We start from the raw sequence: 20,724 nt of genomic DNA, 5'->3' as shown, positions 1-20,724 counted from the left end.
ATCAGAGCTCTTAAAACGCAGCCAAACCGAATCTCTTATCGGGCTACCTGATTGGAAAGCAACAACTACAAAGCATTTTCACCTAGCATTGAGGTATCTGAGGGACTGGCATGTTATTGAAAAGGTTAGAAGGAGAGGTTTTCCCCCTCCTGCACTGGAAAACGTCAGAATAGATGGATAGTCAACGTAGAAGTTTGTCTTGATCACAGTGGTCATTAACCATAGTTGTTCATGAAAAAGCTGTGTCCTGAAGCATAAGACAGATATTTCCTATTAAATTTTAACTCAATCATGCACGTCTGGGGGGAAGCAAAACCCCTTGCGTTGATTAAGGACACTGTGGCATACAGTTCTGCCATTACCTTGGCAGTGCCTTCTCACACTTCCTGCTAGAAGTAGAAGATCTAATATAGGAATCAAATAGTTTGGGTAAATTATTTAAAACTTTGGCTATAAGCTAAGGGATATGAAAACTGAAACTTTTGCTTTAATATTTTTAATGTAGCTATAAAAATATTGACGTGGCTTTTGAATTTAGGTTGGACTAAAAAGTAGGCATTGACCCTCCCTCCCCCCAAAACACAACATAAGACGCAGAGTCCGCTTAGCGCACTATTCCAACTCCAGCAGTGAAAGGTGGAAAATGCTTAGGGAAAATTTATAAGAATTAGGACAAACAAGGCATATGCCTTCCCCTTGCAGCTCTTCCAAGACTCTATTGCAGAGTTTGCATCCAGTCCTTCATTTAGCATATAGCCAGTCAAGTAAGACACCAAAATTTTGCTGCTCTCGAAGTGTCACATCCAAACAGTAGCACGACCCAGCTTTGGAAGGCTCCTCTTTGCAACTCAGGGCTGTTCATCATTCCCTTATTGTCTGCCCAGCTCAGCATACACAAACTGCAAATAAATAATGAGATGAAAAGATGAATTTTGGGACCAAGAAATGCCCTATTTTTCCAGAATGTATGGATTTAATCCAAAAGCAAGCTCTGAGGCTGCATGATCATAGCGTTTTCTTGAAACAGTAACACACAGTTCTTCACTTTCTACTGGATTTATTGCCTGCAAATATAAGCCTATGTGTAGGTCTTGTCACCTAATACATTTGTTTTAGTAGTCAGTATAATATGAATTGACTACTAGAAAATGCATATTAGTTTCACAGCCAAGCTGCAATACAAAATATATTTCCAACTCCTTTATTTATCACTTTTTCTCCTTATTAACATATGAAATCCAATACTATTACTCTTGCCGAAGTCAGTAGGATCGCCTGGGCTAAGGAGCGCTTTGATTTACATGAGGTTATCAAACTGCAGCCTTTGCAACCAGCCTAAATTTAGGAGGAAGAATCTTGCAGCAGCCAGAGAGCAAAGCAAAATGTGAAAGATGACAGGAGAGGGTGACGCTGCTGGGCAGCACAGCAGCAGGAAGGGCAGCAAGCAGGGGGTGCTAAAAACTCTTGAAAACTAGTCCTCAGGTGTCTCCCTAGGGCCTCTCATCACTCAGAGCTGACGTGACTGTTACCTATTCCGGTCAGTTTGACTTTAACTGTCTTTTGCTCCGGTATCCCCATTGTAAATCGAGGGTGATAACAACAGTTATCTACCCGGTTGTTATGACAATAAATATATGATGCATTCAAATACCAAGGTGAGCAACCCGAGAAGTCCACGAGGAAAATTCTATTTCCGCACTTAGTCCAGGATGCAGGACTTAAGCAGGGTGCAGGAAACAACAGAAGGAACATACCAACTAAGAGATTTTCTTTGGAAAAATGGAGATTACAAAAGTAAATCACTCATCACAAATACAGAGAAGGAGGCGGCTTTACAGACCTGTATTAACTCACAGTGTCTTAATTATTGTGACATGGCTCTTTAATTTCAAGTCATGTTTTGGGCAAAATATGCATCTCTATTTCCATGGTTTCTCAGAGACTTAGCAGTGTATTGTGTATGTCTTGGGAAAAATGACCTTGAAAGGAACCATCACACCATGGTTTTCAGACAAGATCTCAAGGCTAGGGCTGTTCAGAGCTCGGGAACAAACTGTCGCCCTTTGGAGGGCCTGGTGACCAGGGCAGCAGCACGGTCCACCTAAGCAGCAGTGCCAAGTACACATTTAAATCACGCAGAAGTTAAAGATATGATGAGGGCAACAGGAACCTTCTACTGGTGTGATGATTGCTTTAGCATGGGGAACTGATGCTGCTGATGCTTGGTGGTGCTTGGACTAGCGACGAGTTCTTGATGTGGCGGTGAATCAGCAAATGGTGAGAGACAAACTGGCTGCCAGTTTGTGGAAAGTAGAGCCATCATAGTTGCTGAGTGCATTAATGCCAGAGAGATCTTTGTTTCAAAAACTTTGACGTGCACAAAAGCAGAAGGAAAAAAACCCCACCAAATCACCTGCTGCTCAGTTCCTCTGAAGTTAAAAGTCAGTAGCAAACTAAAGATTTTTAAATCTTTACTAATACTGTACTAATGTCTCATTATCAAATGTCTCTGAGATATTGATATAACACTTTAACTTCAAATATCAAACAACTTTTCTATTGGTTTCTAGGTGACGTAAATACCTGCCAGAGAGCGAGCACCACGTAACACGGATTAGTCAAGGTGCTGCTACAGCTCTGAGACCCTGAGGCTGAGATTTAGAGAAGAAAGAGAATGAGCACACATGAACGTGAGTACACATATGGCAAAGAGACATCTGTAGCTCTCATTTTTAAAGGATGCAGGTCTTGTTTCTGGTCACAGCATTTTGGCATTCTTTCCTGGCACACTCAGGGTAGCCTTGACACATGCAAGTCATGCTTAACTGCAGGTGCCTCGCACAAGAGAGAAATCTTTAAAAACTATTTGTGCAGAATTTGTTCTCCCTGGGAAAAGTACCTGTCTCAGCAGTCAGGAAGGACCTGTTGCAAGATACGTTTAAGGACATTGGTTTTGGTTTTTGGTTTTGGGTTTTTTTTAATGCCAGATATTCTTGGCAAAACAGCAAATAACAGAAGGAAGCTCCTGCTTGATTTTGGTTTTCTCAGATTTCTTTGTTTTAGGAGAGTAGAGGAACCATTTTATCTCCAGGAGCCCTGCGTCCTGACACATATGGGTGTACAGTAGGTGTAGTTTAGTAACTGAGTGATGCAGGCCAAGTTATTTTGTTGGTTTGAACAAATGAATAGAGAAAAAACAAAAATTAGTTGTGAGGTGTTTTTACCGAGGGAATTATTGCATAAAGTAAGGAATTACATCATCCATTAGTAACATGTAAAAAAAAAATATATATATATATATAAAAAATATAAGTTTGTATACATACAAATATTTATATTTAACAAGGGAAGTGTCATGTATTTGGCAGAGAAATTAAGATACTTTTTCTCCAGTAAGAAAACCAGGCTCAAAGGCTACAGGAAGTTTATTTTGTGTAGACCTTGCATACTGTTAAATGTATAATGGTATAAATGTGAGAGTAGAAGAATAGTCGAATTTCACAGGAGGGGTCCTAGCCAGGAGTTTTATTATCTGTTAACACTACAAGTACCTACATGAGTCTCTACAGCTGGGACATGCAAATGCTGTAAAAATTTACTAGAGTTTTAAATGTCTTGCTGAATGAAAATGAGAAAACAACAGACAATAAAGCTCAACCTGCAAATGAGTCCTATAAACTTGTTAATAAAAGCCATTTCCTGACAAAGCGGAAGAAAAATGGTTCTCCCTGGTTTAGGCAATCCACGGAGAATTCAGTGGTGAAACTGAGCTCCAGGGATTCGCTTAGGGCCCTAAGTTAGCACAGTAGTAGGAAGAGAAAATGTTTGAATTGCAAATTATGTCTGAGGCACCTAAAGTGTTATTTTGATACCTGGGTGACTGACGCAGCTGCCCCTGTGATCAGCCGGGAGCGATGAGGGACCACGTCCTTCTCTGACATTGCTATGGCAAGGGTCGGGGTGATCACGCCCAGGGCAAGTACTGAGAGCCAGGGAGCTCAGGCAATTAGTTCTCCTTCTCAGAGGTGCTCGCATCATCCCTCAACGAACCCACAAAGCAAACTGGCTGCAAGGATGCCCAGCCTATTAAAATTCAAGCAGTTTTCAAACTCTCAGGTTCGCCATTATCCCCTCTCTTATGTTTTATTGCTATTCCATTTAATTTTTTCTCTCTTTCCTTGTCTTTCATCTGTATTTTTCTTTTTCCAATTTCAAACTTAAAAGGACAGGTCAGTTACCCGTGATACCTGATTAATGCAAGTGCTCACTGGGGAAGACCTTGCTGCAGCCTGAAAGAGAAGCTGTGGTGGATTAACACCCTATCTTTTGAAAAACTTCACTGAATCTGAATAAAAGGAAGGGGACAACTTTTCCAAAGATTTTTTTTTTTTTTTTACTTCATCTATTTAGCTTTCATCAGATTTTTAACATTATTTTTGACAGCAGAGCTGAGTGCGAGCTGGTTGGTGTCCTTGCAGCAGAAAGCCCAACCAACAGAGTGTGCTCTGCAACAATTTCGGCAGGACCCCATGAGTACCTTTGCATCTGATCTTGCATTGACCAAGCTGATCTCTTGAGGCAAGAGGACAGTAATTTATTGTGTGTTCTATCTTTCTTTTTCCCTTTCCTTATTTTCTGGTGTAAAGAACGTCATCTAATCTTTTTCTACTTCTGAGAAATAGCTCACTTTCCTTCTTTCTAAGTGTTTCCATCTGCTCCAGCCTTATGTGCTTACCTATGGCAATTGGTAATACTGTGCATTTACACTGTGAGGTTTCAGTTCAATGAAATGCTTAATTGTTTAACCCCTTTCCCATACAGCAGTACCTTAATATGCTAATAGCCAAGCACTTGTGTTAGAACTTCCTTCAGTGAACGCTATAAGCCAAACCAACCAACCCAGAAAAGTAATTTTTGCATAGTTAGGCAATAAAGTGCTTTTCACCATGCTATTAAAATACAGCTAAAAAGCAATAGTAAAGAATCATAATCAAATTACATTTTCTACAGCATTTCACTACACTGCTACAACTTGACAAAAATATTTTGTGTCATTAAAGATATTTTTGTATGATAGGAAAGTAATTATATGGTACTTTATTCTAGAAATAACTTACATTCATTAAGCCAGAGCCTGCATGATAGGTCTATATAAACGGAATATTATTTTTTTCCCCCAGGTTTTCCTCCTGTAAATAAATCTCTGTGCCAAGCACAGATCAGACAAGTAGCCCTGATTTCAACTGCTCTGCTCACATAAGTGAAAATTACTTTCTTACACAGCACCTACTGCATTGGGTCTTCAGGTATCAGGCTGTGAGAACTACACAGAAAACTTCACTGCCTTTCTTGCACCACCGAGAATTCCCACATATATAATTTGGAAAATTATACATATATAAAACCACATATATAATTTGGAAATTTATACACCAGTTTCGTACCTGCACGGAAATACCCTGCATACTGGAGATGAAATTATCAAGATACACGGATATTCCTCTTGCACCAGGACTGATAGAACTTCAGCAAACTCTGTGGTGGCTTCCTATTGCATATATTTAGCCAAGAAGACCATGTTTAGTCCTCTTTAGAGATGTGGAAGGAATGATGATGATCACTACCCTAACAGGCAATACCTTCTTGTTAGTAAAGCCATCATAACCAGCAGGTAAATATGTAGCTCAGTACATAAAGTAATTTCAGGCATGCATATTATTTATTCAATAAACTGTAACAAGTCTGGTTTATTTTAGCCTATTCTATCAGTCAGTGCTTTAGAAATACTGATTACATTTTTTTGTCTGAAAAACAGATCTCATCTCTGTCACGCTGACATTTTTGACACTATTTTTCAGGTTACCGTAAAATGCCATGACATCTCTACACATTCTGAAGGTGATTACCTAAAAAGCCATTTCATACAACCAAGTGTCATACTGCTCTTCATTTACATATACATTTTGTTGACTTCCTGGACGATATAGCTGTGTGAGTTAAGACCCTACATCAGTAAAAGATTACTATGCAAATAGTGATCAAAAAACATCTGGTCAACCTATCATTTTACTGAAGTCCTGAAACTAAACCTTCCACACAGCACAACAAGGATTCCAGGAGTGAATTTATTCATAATGAGATAATCCTTTAGCAGTAGAGAACATAACTTTTTTTTTTCCCCCCTGAAACTGAACTGAAAAAAACCCATTATTTCTGAAGAGAAACCCTTTATGTTGTGTTTCAGCATAGAACAAATGGTTTATAGCTCTATGATATGGTAACATTTTTTCTTTGAGAGATTAGAATGCAGCTTACAATAAGCAAGAAGGGTCAAAATACATTTTAAGAAAGAATCTTCTTTTTCCATTGTAATTTATGGAATAGCCTGACTTCTGAAAGCTCACCAACTTGTTCTCCTCTGTCACTTATTCTTTAGGAAACTGCTTCCCTGCAGGAGTTTTATAATGAAATATTTTAACTCTGAAATTTCAAAATTCCTTAAAGTTTTAATTAAAATTTAGAAGACTGTCAGTACCATCATTCCAAGCTTGGAATGGTCAAAATCAGAAACTGGTTTTGGAAGTTACTATGTAATTTATTTTCTTCTATTCTACAACTCCAGGTGTTCTCATTTATATGGAGAGAGCTTCAATTAAAAGTCTATCTTCTTTCCTAAATATAAAACCAAAACATTTAAGAGCACAGAGGAAATATAGCCCTGAGCCCTTTTGCTCAGTGATGAGATATTTTTGAAATATTCTCAGCATGAATTAGCTGGAGTCAGTTAAAGAGGGCGATCAGTGAAATATTGCTCTCTACTTGGCATTGGAGAGACTTAGGATGCAGAAATTAGAATTTAGCAGACATTCAGAACAAAAACAAAAACACAAAAAAAAAAAAGGAAGAAAGAAACCAGCCAGATCCCACATTTCTGTATTTAAAGCTCCCAAACACACACGGAAGGAAAAGCACCCACAGGGAAATCACCCTGCAAAGTCACATTATCTTGGTTTTATTCAGTGACGCTGAGCAGATCAATTGTTCTGTCCCCAGCACACTTCCTCTGTGTTTTCTCCTTCTAAATTGTCCCTTCTTTAGTAAGTATCTCTTACTATGTACCCCCCAAATAACATCCCCCGCCTTCTTTAGCGACTTCCTTCACAGAATAAAAATACCTCGTAATGAAATACTAAACCCAATCGTGCTTAAAGCATTTTGGGCCACACAGGACATGAAATGACTCTCTTCTCACTGGTGTGAGTGATGTTTAAGAAGTCAATAGCACTCCCGTGAAGCAAAATAGATCCCACGGAAGAAGACACAGCTTACAGCGTTCCCCTTACCCTGCTCCTGCTGTTCATCAGCTAGTGACACACCTCTGCACCCCTCTCAAGAGGGACATAAATCTAAAGGGTCTCTTGAGAGGTCCTACTAGCTCTACTTCAAAAGCTGCAGAACAGCTGGAAATTTGGGGTAGTTCTTGCTTGATTTATTAAGAAGCAAGAATTTAAAATAGGTTTTTTTCTTACATTGAGTTGTCTTTGAAGGGTCCAAAAGCGTATGCTCTCATTTGTTCCCTTTTCCAAGCCGAGCAGCTGAATTCACACGCAGTCCACTCACTTGAAGCAAAAAGCCAGGTTTTTTCCGTAGCTCTTTATCTTGTTTTAAAGCCAATTGTTTGCTTCTGCCAACTGGTAATTGCACAGAAAGGTTGATGTCTGTGAGTGTGAAAGGAGGTTTTCTATCATTATGTCTAATGGCTGCTCTGCTCTGTCGGTGATTATTCATTTACCTCTGATGTTTGTGGCTCTTGGCAGCAGTTACCAGAAGACTTGCAGCAGTTCGGTGTTATTTCCTATATGTCTTTCACAGAATAATTTGGTTTCTGTTCCAGGAAAACATCAACATCTTAATGCAATTTATTCCTCTGATTAATGAGAGAAGTAAACCCACCCATTTTTCTAGTTTACACTCATTTTATTCAATAAGCTACAGTTGCAGATATTCAAAAATATTTGAATTGATAACACACCTTGAAATTTTAATCCCCATGTGGAAAAGAAAGCATTTTTACCTGATTAAGTGTCACTTTTTCTTACCACCTGCTAGAGGAAACAGAGATATTAGGGAAAAAGAATTTTGCAACAATCAAATAAGTTTGGCAAAGTGATATTTTGTCTCTGTGTGCTCACTGTGACCCATGAGGAGGCAGCTGGCTTTTGTCTGCCGTGAGCAATAGGTCTATCACTGGGGAATACAAATCACGACCCCCTCTTTGTGAATCCCAAGACTGTGCCCAAGACATCATCATCCACTCCAGAGACTAAAATTCACATTCCCTAACTAGCCTGTTTTGAAAGTCCACTTAGTCAAATGGTCTTTTTCTATAAAGACTGTAAAATTAAATGATTACTTAGTAAATGTGAAACAGGCCAAACTGAGGCAGTGCCATGGCCATCAGTGGAGAGATGTGTATTTACAGAATATACATTTGATCCAATTCGTACTAGTGAAAAGTGTGAGGCTGCATTTTAACTGACATCTTGACACCCTAAATACTTGGATGATGGTCTGCAGCTGTGAGAGGCACCCATCCCCCCACCTTGGGTTTCAGCCGACAGTTTTACATTTAAAAGGAAGTTAATTTCTTTAAGCCTTAAAGATAAAGCTTTTTGCTTGAATTTTTAGCAGGAAGAACTTAACTGTCTCTTACTGAATAAGTAATGATTCAATACATCTTAATCAGAGTATATGTCCTTCAGAGACTGAAGGTCTTGTGAAATTTCACCTGCAGCCCATTTGTAATGTCAGTTTGACAAAGTTCAGCACTTGTTTGTTACCATCAAAAATGCAGACTCATTTCGTCATCATCTCCCTCATGCTTTCTCTGAAGGACATAAAGTTACCAGCCCAGATCTCTTGTCTGGTTTAAATGGGTATCAAATGTGTAATTTCTCACAGCAGTTATACTCATTATTTACTACCTCTTTTCTTCTATGGTCTGCTATGGTACCCAGTCACTGTTGGCCAATGGGAATGTTTTTGTACTCTCTTCCTATATAATTTACATGCAGCTTGGCATCTTTGGCCCCATTTTTCCATGACAATGGAAATACCTGTTCAAATGCAAACTCTACTGCAAAGTTTTTTAAAAGATAGTTGTGGAAAGATAACTCAATTTTCAATGTTTAATTTGTTCTGCCTAAGGAACTTTAGTTTTCTTCTCCAAGGAGTTCATCTGTTAATTAGTTCAGCCACTCATTTGTATGCAATGAAAAATAATTAATAATCAAAAAACATTTCTTCACAACATTGAAGGATTTTATCAGATCCTCTCCATTATTATGGGGTGTTTTCTTCAGTCTGGTGGCTGGCAGAAGATGTCAGTATACCATGGATATGGCCACCAGCAACTTCTGAATCCACAGTGCTGCAACAGAAGCTGAGAGCTCAGCAGCCCAAAACCTTTTCTGAAAAATAGCCAGTTCTGTACAGCAAACGAAAAGCAAGGAGCTTCAGTAGTGGAGAATAGTGGATTTGCTTCTGGATGAACATTATCATCCTGTAAAATGTCCCTCAGGACTGATTCTGTGGGTATGAACAAAAGACTGAAAAAGACACATTTTGCCATGCAAGTAAATAATGTGTCATTCACATTCCCTCCGTTTTACTGCTGACAGTGGGCCAGTATATGGGTTTTGCTGGCATGCCGTGTAAGGTTCTGGTAACTTTGAGTAGATTTTTTTTTAAGGGCTGGATAATTTCATGCAATCATTAACCACCTCTTGCTGCTTGGCATGCTGAAATAATAAGGGTAATTGAATATCACACTTCTGGGTGTAAGCTAATTGCCTGCAGGGCCCTGGAAGGATGTTTCTTCCCTGTTCACCACACAGCATAATTGGATAGATAATAGGCGTTATGGGAACCTTCCACCTTCCTCAAGAATATCAGTGCAGAAGGCAAAATGTCAAGTTAGATGAACAAATGATTTAATCCAGTATGGTGAGCCCTCTGCTCCTACGGTGCCATGGTGAGCAACTGGTTGGATTGCAGGATATGCACCTGCCATTGTGTAATGAGGTCCTGAGCAACCCAGCTCATCATTTTTAACCTGCAACGCCGGTAAAAGCCCCAAACTTCTCAAAATGCTCATCTCTATGGCAACCTCCATAAAAAGTATTGTTCAGTTGTGAATTAATATGTATTTATGCTTAAATGAGAACCAGGAGTGACTATTCCTGGTTTTACAAGCACACCGTCCCCTGAATCCCTTTAATCTTCTCTGTGTGCTGCTGAATGTCAGGTAATGGGGAGGCACAGTGTGAGCTCAATTAGTTTAAAATCTTATCAGTATAATTGGGCAGGATGAGCTGTATTAGCTTGCCAAAGAGGACTCAACACTTTGAGGTTATTTACTCAACTTTATATTCTTCCAAATGCAACTAATTGCATAACCATTAACGATTAATGTTAATTAATTAATAGGATTCCAACATAATTGTATGTGATGATAGACATCACCAAATGAGTCCTCTGAGATGACTGGAAGGTAGGGAAGGGGATTGCTACCATGAATACCAAATCTCCTCAGCAGACTGACTCACCTGCAAGTCATGCTCAGGAACAATCAGGAAAATGGCCAATGCTAAAGAGGACTCTAGAGCACGCACTGCCGCCCACGTGGCCTCAGCATGGAGGTGCGCGGTGTTATTAAATCAGAATAACCTTGATGAAAACAGGACTATCAAACAGCTATCTACAAGAATGTCCTTACTATTTTCATCTGCCTTAAAAAAAGAGCACTTCACTGACTTTAACAAATTTTTGTCCTGTGAACTCTTTTTTACTAGCTAAACATTATTCCCTACAATTTCAGTGAATTGAGGCTGAAATTTTTCCGTGTAACAAGCCATTTAGTCTGGGGTTTTTTGCCAAGAAGCCCTGCCTGTGCTTGTCAGCACACTGCTGCTCCGTTTTCTTCCCTTCACCACGAGAACAGCCTCTGCCCGAGAAAAGCCAGCACATCGAAGGTACGTTCTGGGCTGCTGTGCTTGCTGCCCTGGTTTTTTGCAGACAGCGAGGCAGAAGCTACACAAAATTATATCACTGCCCATCCCGTTGCTGAGTTAAAGTCCCAGAATACTGTTGTTGTTATGCCATTAGAAGTACCACCGTTCGTAGCAGCTGCAGCCCCTGAATGACGGTGGTTATCTCAGGTCCTGAACTGCCTCGCTAGCTAGACCAGGCTGTTAACGATGCTGACCAATTCTCTGACATGTTTCGATAGTACATTAGCAGGGTACTGCTGTTATGATCTAAATTTTCAGGAGCAAGCATTCATCTGGCGTTCGTGACTTGGGCTATTTAGGGAGCCTGTGTTTCAGTGGGATAAGTATGTGAGCTGGCCTCCCTCAGCACCCGCTGATTTTCTGCAAGGACATGAACACCCTCTGAGACTCAGAAAGCATATCCTACCTAAGCAAATTCAGAAGCAACTAGAAATTAGTGTGTTTTGATCAAAATACTACCTATAGGGTGTGACAGGTAGAACAGATACCTTCAACATGATACCTGTAATACACATAGGCTTAAAACAGGTAAGGGATGTGAGATTTATTTTCAGAAAATTATATTAGCTGAATATTCATTTTTAGCTACACTTTTATCTGAAGGTTCCCTGCTGTTTCTGCTGGATTCTGCTTTGCTTCTTGTCCTTCACTGTGGGACAGTGTTGTTATACACAATTAAACACGTTTCCAATTTGTGCTCCTGAGACTGTGGCAGCTGTACTTCACTAGAGGGTGAAGACAGACCAGATGGACAGAAGGTGAAGTGCTGTCAGTCCTTTGGGATTGGAGATGCCACAGAAATGCAAGCAGAACCTATAGTTTATAAGGGAAAATAATGTTCTGACAGTCTGATGAAAGACTAACTCAGAAACCCCTCATCCTCCCAAAAATGAAGATCTGGAAAGATTGATATGGATGCACTGTCGAGTACTTCATCTTTTTTATCCATTTTTAGCCCTTTTTTTTTTTTTTTTTTAAGGAGAAACCGTATCAATCTAATCTGAATGAGGAAACTCACCTTCCCTAGTGCTCAGTTTCATTTTCCTCAAGCAATAGAAATGAAAATGAAAATTCCAATTTAAAAATATGAAAAGAGGAACATTCTCGTGAAGGTAGAAAAAAAAATCTTCAACAGCCCCGCAAGTAAAACTCTTTAAAACTGTCACTTACACCCTTAAAAAATGAAGCCCTGCGAGTCAGGCTGTTCAAAACCATGTGCAGGTGCTGCATTTTTTTTTTCTCAAAGACCAATTGAAACTGCAGTGACTTAAAAATTCAATAAATACATAGCAAGGGAACACTTGAGAAGGGAAGGAGAGAGGGGAGACAGAGATGAAGTCAAGTTAATTTGGAAGACGCTTTAAGAAAAGAATATGCTGTTACAACAGTTCTTCCGAGACTTCCTGTTCTGTGCATTAGTTAGTAATGAAAGGAGGTGCTGATGTGTAGACCAAAATTTAAATCCATGATACTGTTGGCAAAGCATTGCTATTAACTTCATCCTTTACTTCTCGCTCTTTATACTGTATCTATTTCACATGCATGCATTCCTATTTCTTACAGGCCAGATATTGCACATCCAAAGTAGTGCTAAGTCCTATGAGATCAACGAAACTTTTAACTTGAACTACAAAGCAGGATATCATTATGTTTCCATGTGTTAATCTTTATGATCCTGAGCAAAGCAAACACCTGTGGCGGGGTATGAATTCCCTGATCCCAGCAGTAAGCAACTCTTCGCCTCGCCAGTTCTAGCCAAGCCAGAAGCAATGAATTGTGTGAATATCTGCTCCCCTGCCGGGACTGCAGATCTGCCCTTTGTGTACGTATTACAGCAAAGATTTTCAGTCAGCCAGCTTGACGTTCGTCTACGAATTGACTATGAAATGATACAGATAAAGGGCACTATACCCAAGAATGACCAATTCAAGCGTGGCGAATATTGACTGAAACAGAGTATTTTGGATTACAAGGGGCTTGCTTGGATTCTTCCGTAAGCACATGAGATATACTCAGCTTTTGCCTTCCAAACATCCCCACCTGCTTTACAGACACACCATCCAGCCCCAGCAGCCAGAGGAGCTCATTGCACTGGCCGCTCTGTAGACAGAGCACTGAAAAAAATTGCCCTTGCCCAAAACCATACAAAGAAATCTGGGTTTCTACAGGTAGATATTTTTACCCAGTTTCAGAGAGGTAAAAGGAACGAAGGTAATAAATCCTGTGTTGCTGAGGTCAGTGACCTGAAATCTCCATGGAGAGAGGACGAGCAAGGATGGAGGAAACCTGCTCTCACACCATGTGGTGCCCCGGGGACACGCGGCGCTGGCACAGTCTCCTCTGTCAAGTGAGATCAAGACGAAGGCACTTTTAGGTGGGTCTCTCAGGAACTCGCCCTTGCCACAGCAAAGTGTTTTTCCTGCAAAATGTTATGAGAGCTCCCTGTGGTCTCTTGTCAAAGTCTCCCCATTACAGAGTTAATCACAGAAATGACATGAGATATGAGGAAAACTGTAGGGGAGGTTCATCCTTCCTCCCTTTCGTAGTAACTTACAGATGTTATAATGTGAAATACTGTGGTATGAGAATGCATTATGCCCTCAGGAATATCTCGGGGGGGAGTAGAAGAGAATGTAGATGAATTTAAGGAAATTTGCCAGTTACACTATGGCTACTTGCAGGGTAAATGGCTGCTCTTTGCCAAATGCAAAAGCATTATGATACAGTATAAAAGAACAAGCCCATGGCAAAGGCATACTGTAATCACGGCAGAAGGTAGTATTAAAAAAAGGATCTTCTGTGGATTTCTGTATTTCCCCTATATCATGTATATTTTTCAGTTGGCAAGACACAGAACAAAATTTTTAAAAAGCAAGAAACAGCATCTGGTGTTTGTGCCTACATGTGGGCAGCAGACTTTGATGAGTATGTGGGTGATGGACTTTGTTATTAGGATCCCACGAACACCAGGATCTGTAAAGCCAGAGCCTTCTTTTCCCCTGCTTTCTTGGGGGTGCCTGGAAAATTTTGACAGAGTTGCTAAACCACACACACGTGGGTGTTTGCATAGTTTCTTCTCCCAGTGTGCTTTGCCTCACTTTCCAGGTCTCTCATTGTCTTTTCAAGCTGGTTTCTCCCGCTATCCCATTTTTATAAAATTAAATAGCAATTTTTCTTTCTGTTCCTCTTTGCCTGTCTGCCCACATAGGCTTGGGACATAGGTCAGCTTGGTGGGCAGGCAGGAGGTCTGGGCCCTCTGCTGCCCTCCGAAACACGCTGACGGGAGGCTGAGCAGACTTTCATCGTGACAACCCAAACACATTTTGTGATGACTTTCAAAACCTTGCTCATATAAGAAGGCTCATGTGGGTTTTTTTACGTGTTAGTCTGCCTCTGGTTTTGTGCCGGGCTGCAACAGCTGACATTTCTATAAACTCTGCCTAACGCTGCTCCCCGGGGAGGGATACGAGGGCATGCCACGGTGAGCAAGGGGCTCCCTACAATGGCCGCGCTGCATTTTTCTCCCCTCCGATCTCCCCGAGGGGAAGAGGTGCCCCAGGCAAAGAGTCTGGACCTTCAGCGCCCACAACGCCACTGCAGCGGGCACTCACCGGCTCGGTCCCAGGGTGTTTAAAGATCGTTTGTAGCTCTGAGGTGAGGGGCCGGTCTCTGCTGTGAGGCCGCCCCCAAATCTGCTCCTCTGGCACGCGGGCGCTTCCCGCCGGGAGGGCACAGGCCGTCTGTGCACAACGGAGCTCCCACATTGCAACGAACTCCCACAGCAACTGAAAAAAATTATCCCTCACCTTGACATCTACTTTCAGGTCATGATTTTGTATGTCCTGGTTTTTTTATGAATATATTTCCTGAGGGACTTCAGCCTGATTCAGAATTCCCCCACCGTGGCACAAGCTGTTTGAGGGCAGCAGATGAAGAGTGTGGGAACGGCTGCAAAAGCACGTGACCTTTCCCTTCCCTTCTTTCTCCCAAAGTTATCATTTTCAGAAAACCACCCGTAAACTGGTGCTTTCTGTGACTGCTCTGCAACTAAAGATATAGGGGTTTTTTTAAATGTTTTGTTCATTTGGGAAAAAGAAGGAAAAGACAGCAAAAACCCAAATTCTTTACATTATAAGACTGTAATATTTCTTCATTCTGAACTATAGCTTTTGCTGGCAGTATTTGAGTATCTTATACAGGCTAAGAAGGGGAAGAAAGGAAACATTTCCCACTTAGTAAGGCAGCACCCAACCTCCCCTCTCCTTCACTATGATATACCTTTTCTTCACCTTTTTCATTCTAGCAAATGTTTGCAAGCTGTTGAATAAAACAGGGATTGCACATACACACTTTTTTGTCTCCCATGACAGATGACAGCCTCAGAAACAGCTGACATCCAAAAACCCCCTCAGGTTCTGGGGTACGAGTGGTGCCAGCATGAAGCACTTTCACACCTTGTATACATCAGCCACCAGGGACAGGATTTACAACACTGCAGACACTAGAGATTTTAGGCTTTAGAGCACAAATACCACTTGCTAGCTGTGGGTATATTAAATGCTGATGTGAGCATATACCACTGTTGTGGTTTAACCCCAGCAGGCAGCTGAGCACCACACAGCTGCTCACTCAGTCCCCCCCGCCAGTGGGATGGGGGAGACAATCAGAAGGGTAAAAGTGAGAAAGCTCGTGGGTTGAGATAAAGATGGTTTAATAGGTAAAGCAAAAGCTGCACATGCACAAGCAAAGCAAAACAAGGGATTCATTCACCACTGCCCATGGGCAGGCAGGTGTTCAGCCATCTCCAGGAAAGCAGGGCTCTGTCACGTGTAACGGTGACTTGGGAAGACAAATGCCATCACTCCGAACATCTCCCCCTTCCTCCTTCTCCCCCCAGCTTTAGCCTAACATCATATGGTATGGAATATCCCTTTGGTCAGTTGGGGTCAGCAGTCCCAGCTGTGTCCCCTCCCAACTCCTCGTGCACCCCCAGCCTCCTCACTGGTGGGGTGGGGTGAGAAGCAGCAAAGGCCTTGGCTCTGTGTAAGCACTGCTCAGCAGTAACAAAAACATCCCTGTGTTATCAGCACTGCTTTCAGCACAAATCCAAAATATAGCCCCTTGCTAGCTACTGTGAAGAACACTATCCCAGCCAAAACCAGCATAGCCACCACTTCTCTCATTTCTTCTGAAATACCAGAGATTATTGTGATATCTTTGGCATAACAGCCTACTCATAAGAATGCTTGCTTTGGAAACGAGCATAAAATCTGCAGGCTGCTTTACCAGTAAGCTCTAGGCTAGGCTGCAGTATGGTGGGATCAAGTCACCCACTCCTCCACCCAGCCCCAGCATCATGCTCTGCCAGTCTGTGAACAGATTTGAAGTTTCATTGGGCCAGAGAGAAGGAAAGCACAGCAAAGGTGTAGATGGTGGGATCCAGAGACCAGGATGCTCATGGTTGACAAGGAGCCTGGTGGTATCCTTCCCGCTCTCCAGAATGTTTCTGGTTTGTAAAGGCTCTTTTACATAAAGAAGTGCCTTCACGTGCTATACAGCTCAGTGACTAAAGCCACATCCTGGGAGATGTGGTCTTGAAACATTTTGGGCTAAGGAGAGCATTGAGCTTAGGATATCATTTTCTAAACCACTGTTTCAAGCCCTGGACAATCACAACGAGCACTACAGATGTCACCCCCTCTCCACCACCCCGAAACACAAGGGTAAGTCAGCAACTTCATTACTAAGGTGAGGTGTCTCCTCCTGGAACAATGCTAGGCCCCGTGTCCCAGGCAGGCAGAGGTGCTTACTTGAAGTTCTCCCAAGCTAGGGGCAGGCATCAAATTTGCCTCTGCCCTCTGATTTTCTATTAGGTATCTCCAGGTGACTCCTCAGTCAGCAATTATAGCCTCATCTAGTCCCTAAAACTTCTGTGGTTTGATTCAGTTTTTAGCTGATAATAAATAAAGCTTATTAAGAAACTTCTTTCTGCCTGCTCTGTAGCTGGGGTATTACAACTGCTGCAGGTCACATACCCATAAAAAAAGCTCTAGGGAAAGGGATGCAGATTGGGAAAAGGACTTTAGGAGGCATTAATCAGAAAGATGCTTGGGCACATACATGAGGGCTGTCATTCCTTTAAGTTATCCTCCATTACTTCTAGGTCTTTTTTCTATGCATATATGCATCAGGATTTTTATAAATAAAATAATTCACCAGAATTACAGTAGTGCAAATGCCGGAGGAGCCACACAGCAATGCTAATGTAATGATTGCTTTCACTGGGTTGTTCAATGACTCAGAAGGACCATTTGGTGCCTGCAGGATTTTTGCACCTTCAGGCCTCTGCGAGATGGCCAGATGAGTGCAGGTGCTCACTTCCCTCTTCGTGCTGGTGGCCTCTGACCAGGGGCAGAGAACAAATGGAAATCAGAGGAAAGTAAGAGATATAAGATTGAAAGCTATGTGGGAATGGTGTGCCCACTTTTTTTAGTACCTTAATAAACCAGAAGGATTTTGAGGCAGCAGATAACAAACAGGGATAGAGGGAAAAAGTTTGTCTCAAGGAAAACAGAGGTTTAGAAGTGACCTTTTAAATGTCTACACCTAAAGATAGGCTCAGAGCAGGGAGTTGCACTTTAAAACAGAACAAAATGAGTTTAGCTCTGCAGCAATGCTGTTGGAGCCCTCACGCTCAGCAAAGCATTAGCAGATGAGCTTGTGTTTAGATTTGGGCTAAGGTTTTGTTTATTCCCACTGGACTTCATCAAGCGCTTAATATTCTGTTACGTGTGTGATTAACAGAGCACACACTTCTCCGCTGGAGGAGGTGGAGAAGAGATTAATTACACTCTGACTCTTCCAGTACAAAAACTAGGGGATAGGAAATGTACAGCAAAACAAACAGAATAATGTGTTTTTTCCTCCAGTGTGTAGCAGACTTGTGGAGTTTCTTGCCAGAGGCCACTGTGAATACTTGAAGCTTATGCCCACAAGAGACAGAGCAAGCACTTGAACAGAGATATATTATAGATTACTAAACAGAGAAATTACATCAGCTCTGGAAATTGCTTGAGCTACAAATGGTCCGAGGCTGGGGGCAGCGTAGTACCCTCTGTCTGCCCTCATCTAACTCTGCCCTTGGCTTCTGCTTGCAGCCACTGTCCAAGCCAGGGTGTTGGGCTGGGTGAACCCTCAGTGTGACCTCGTGCGGTCGCTCTGTAAGTGAGCTACTCTGTGCAGCTATGGCCTAAGGGAGAACACCATTATTAGCTTTGCTTTAGAAATACAGACGCCAAGACTGTCTCAGACCCTGTTTCCAGGATATTCCCGGGATACAACTCGTGGTTTTGAACTGAGCAAACAAGGTAGGCATAGGCATCACCCCAGAAAACAGAAAAGAAATATGATTCTTACAAGTGCCTGGAAGACACCAAGTAGAAATCAAAGCAAACTCGAGGTGTTAGCGATCATTTCTCATCAACTGTTAGCATATAGCCACCCACTTCCCTGCCGAAGCTCCACCACCAAACAGAGGTCCTTGGACTTCTGCCACTTCCCCTCCAGAATGGGCAATGAGAGTACAGAGCAAACTCAACGCAGCCCACTTACTTCGAAACACCTCTCAGAAGCCACTAGGTTATACAATGCCAACACACCTCTAGTAAAGAGGACTGCTGGTCCTAGCATTTGTGTTGGGTTAACTGTTAAAAATCTGAGACAATATTTTATGAAATCAAACAGCAGAATAGCCTTGAGCTCGATTCTGTCAGGTACGCACTTACACCTGCCCCCTGCTTGTCGGCACCTGCGGGAATCTGCTCCTGTGCAGATGCAGAACTGGTCGCAGAACTGCTGTTGGTGACAGCTGTGAACACTGGCTGAAGGAAGTGTATTATAGGTCATTAGCAGAGGGGAAAAATAACTAATGGTAATCAGTCAACAGCTTCAACACATCTGTGTCAAAACACAGGCAAGGAGGGAGCTAGATACAGAATAAAAATTAAAATCGGCAGAGATCCATTCATAGGAAACTGCTGTAGCCCTGGTATCTAGTATGCAGCTCCAAAGGGCTCTGTCTGAGGCACACCGTTATTTGTGTGCTGAGGAGACCAAAAGAACATTTGCAACCATTGGAAGGTGCTAAGTGTTCTTCAAGACTAGCTCTCTTCACAGAAGGAAACACATAGAAGTTTCCTGACTAGTAACTGATGTGGGAAAAAAACCCCAAAACATTAGTTCAAATTATGTCTAGAAGGACTGATGGAAAAATGACGCTAAACTGTAGTTTCCAGGTTCTTCAGCAGGGAGATTTTGATCTATCTACCTATCTGCTATGATTTCTGCACATCTCTTGGAGGTGAGCCACGCAGAATCATTACACGGTTTTGTACTTTTCCCTACCGGGTTCAGGAACTATGAAGGAACACGTGAAAAGAAGGAGCTGTGGCACTGAAGTAGCTAAGAGTAATGCTCTCATATTTGGCAAGGCTGGAATGAGCAGTTACCAAGAAAGCGTAAGGAAGGCCACAGAGAATAAAAATCCCACAAGTCAAAGAATTTTCCTCAAAATTTCTGTAGTATTTGAATCTGTTTCAAATGGGAGAGAAGCAGGGGCAGAAAGAGAGCAGAAAAGTACAAGAGTAAATATGTACAGACTAGAGAAAAATCATATCCATGCATAACACTACAGAAATATTGCTAAAAACTGCAGGCTCTCCCCAAAACGCTGCAGAGCTCATTTGGGTTTCCAGCCATTACATATCTGACATGTACACATTCATTCTTTTCATCTGAAATCCTGAAAACCCTGATCTTTGATAGATCTGCTCTCCATTTTATCTCTTTTCCAGGCAGGCATGTGGCACACGAACACAGATGCTCAGAAAACTCTGCTGGTGTGCACAACACAGTTTTCAGATATTGTATTTCTAATGAAGTTCCAACATCTATTATCACCCATTCCCTCGAAAAATGAAGTGATTTCACTTTACCACCTTACACAGTTTGTTTGAATCAGAGAGTCATGTAACAAGCAAGTGCCCTTACACTTTTCTAAGGGCTCACAACTCGTGGCGTTTGCTGGGGGCATTTTGGTTGCAGCAATACACCAATTTAGAACTTGTCTCATCAAAAATCAAGGTGGAGAATGCAGCAAAGCACTTAGGCACCAAGTGTTAAGTTTTCAGCTTGAAATCCCCAGGACTATTCTCGTACTTAAATTTCCACAAGTGGTAGGTGCTTTGTTAGATCAGTTTCTATCTAAAGGAGGTGCCCCCTGAGCAGAGCCTTTCGGAGCGCAGAAGGAGAATCAGCAGATCGTATGCCTGAACCCACTGCTAAAAAAAGGGAGGAAAGGTATGTTGATGTGCGTAAGCATGTCTTCTCTTTGACTTTAACAACTTTTTCCAAATAATTTCCCCTCCCGCCTTGTCAAATGAAAAGCAGATAATAGCAGGATAAACATTCTGGTAACTACTGCATTTCTCACCAATGTTTATTTTACAGGTGTGGGGTTTTCAACACAAATTTTAACACGGTGAACCCTGGATCTTTACAGTAGTACAAAAACATAACAGTTTCGGAAACAGTTTCAAACCTAGCTAGTTTTTATATTTTCTGTGCTACCCAAGCATATGTTTTGGTCTGGAAT

The sequence above is a fragment of the Grus americana genome, chromosome 3 (genome assembly GCF_028858705.1).
Source record: "Grus americana isolate bGruAme1 chromosome 3, bGruAme1.mat, whole genome shotgun sequence".
Lineage (NCBI taxonomy): Eukaryota > Metazoa > Chordata > Aves > Gruiformes > Gruidae > Grus > Grus americana.
This window is presented reverse-complemented; position numbering follows the sequence as displayed.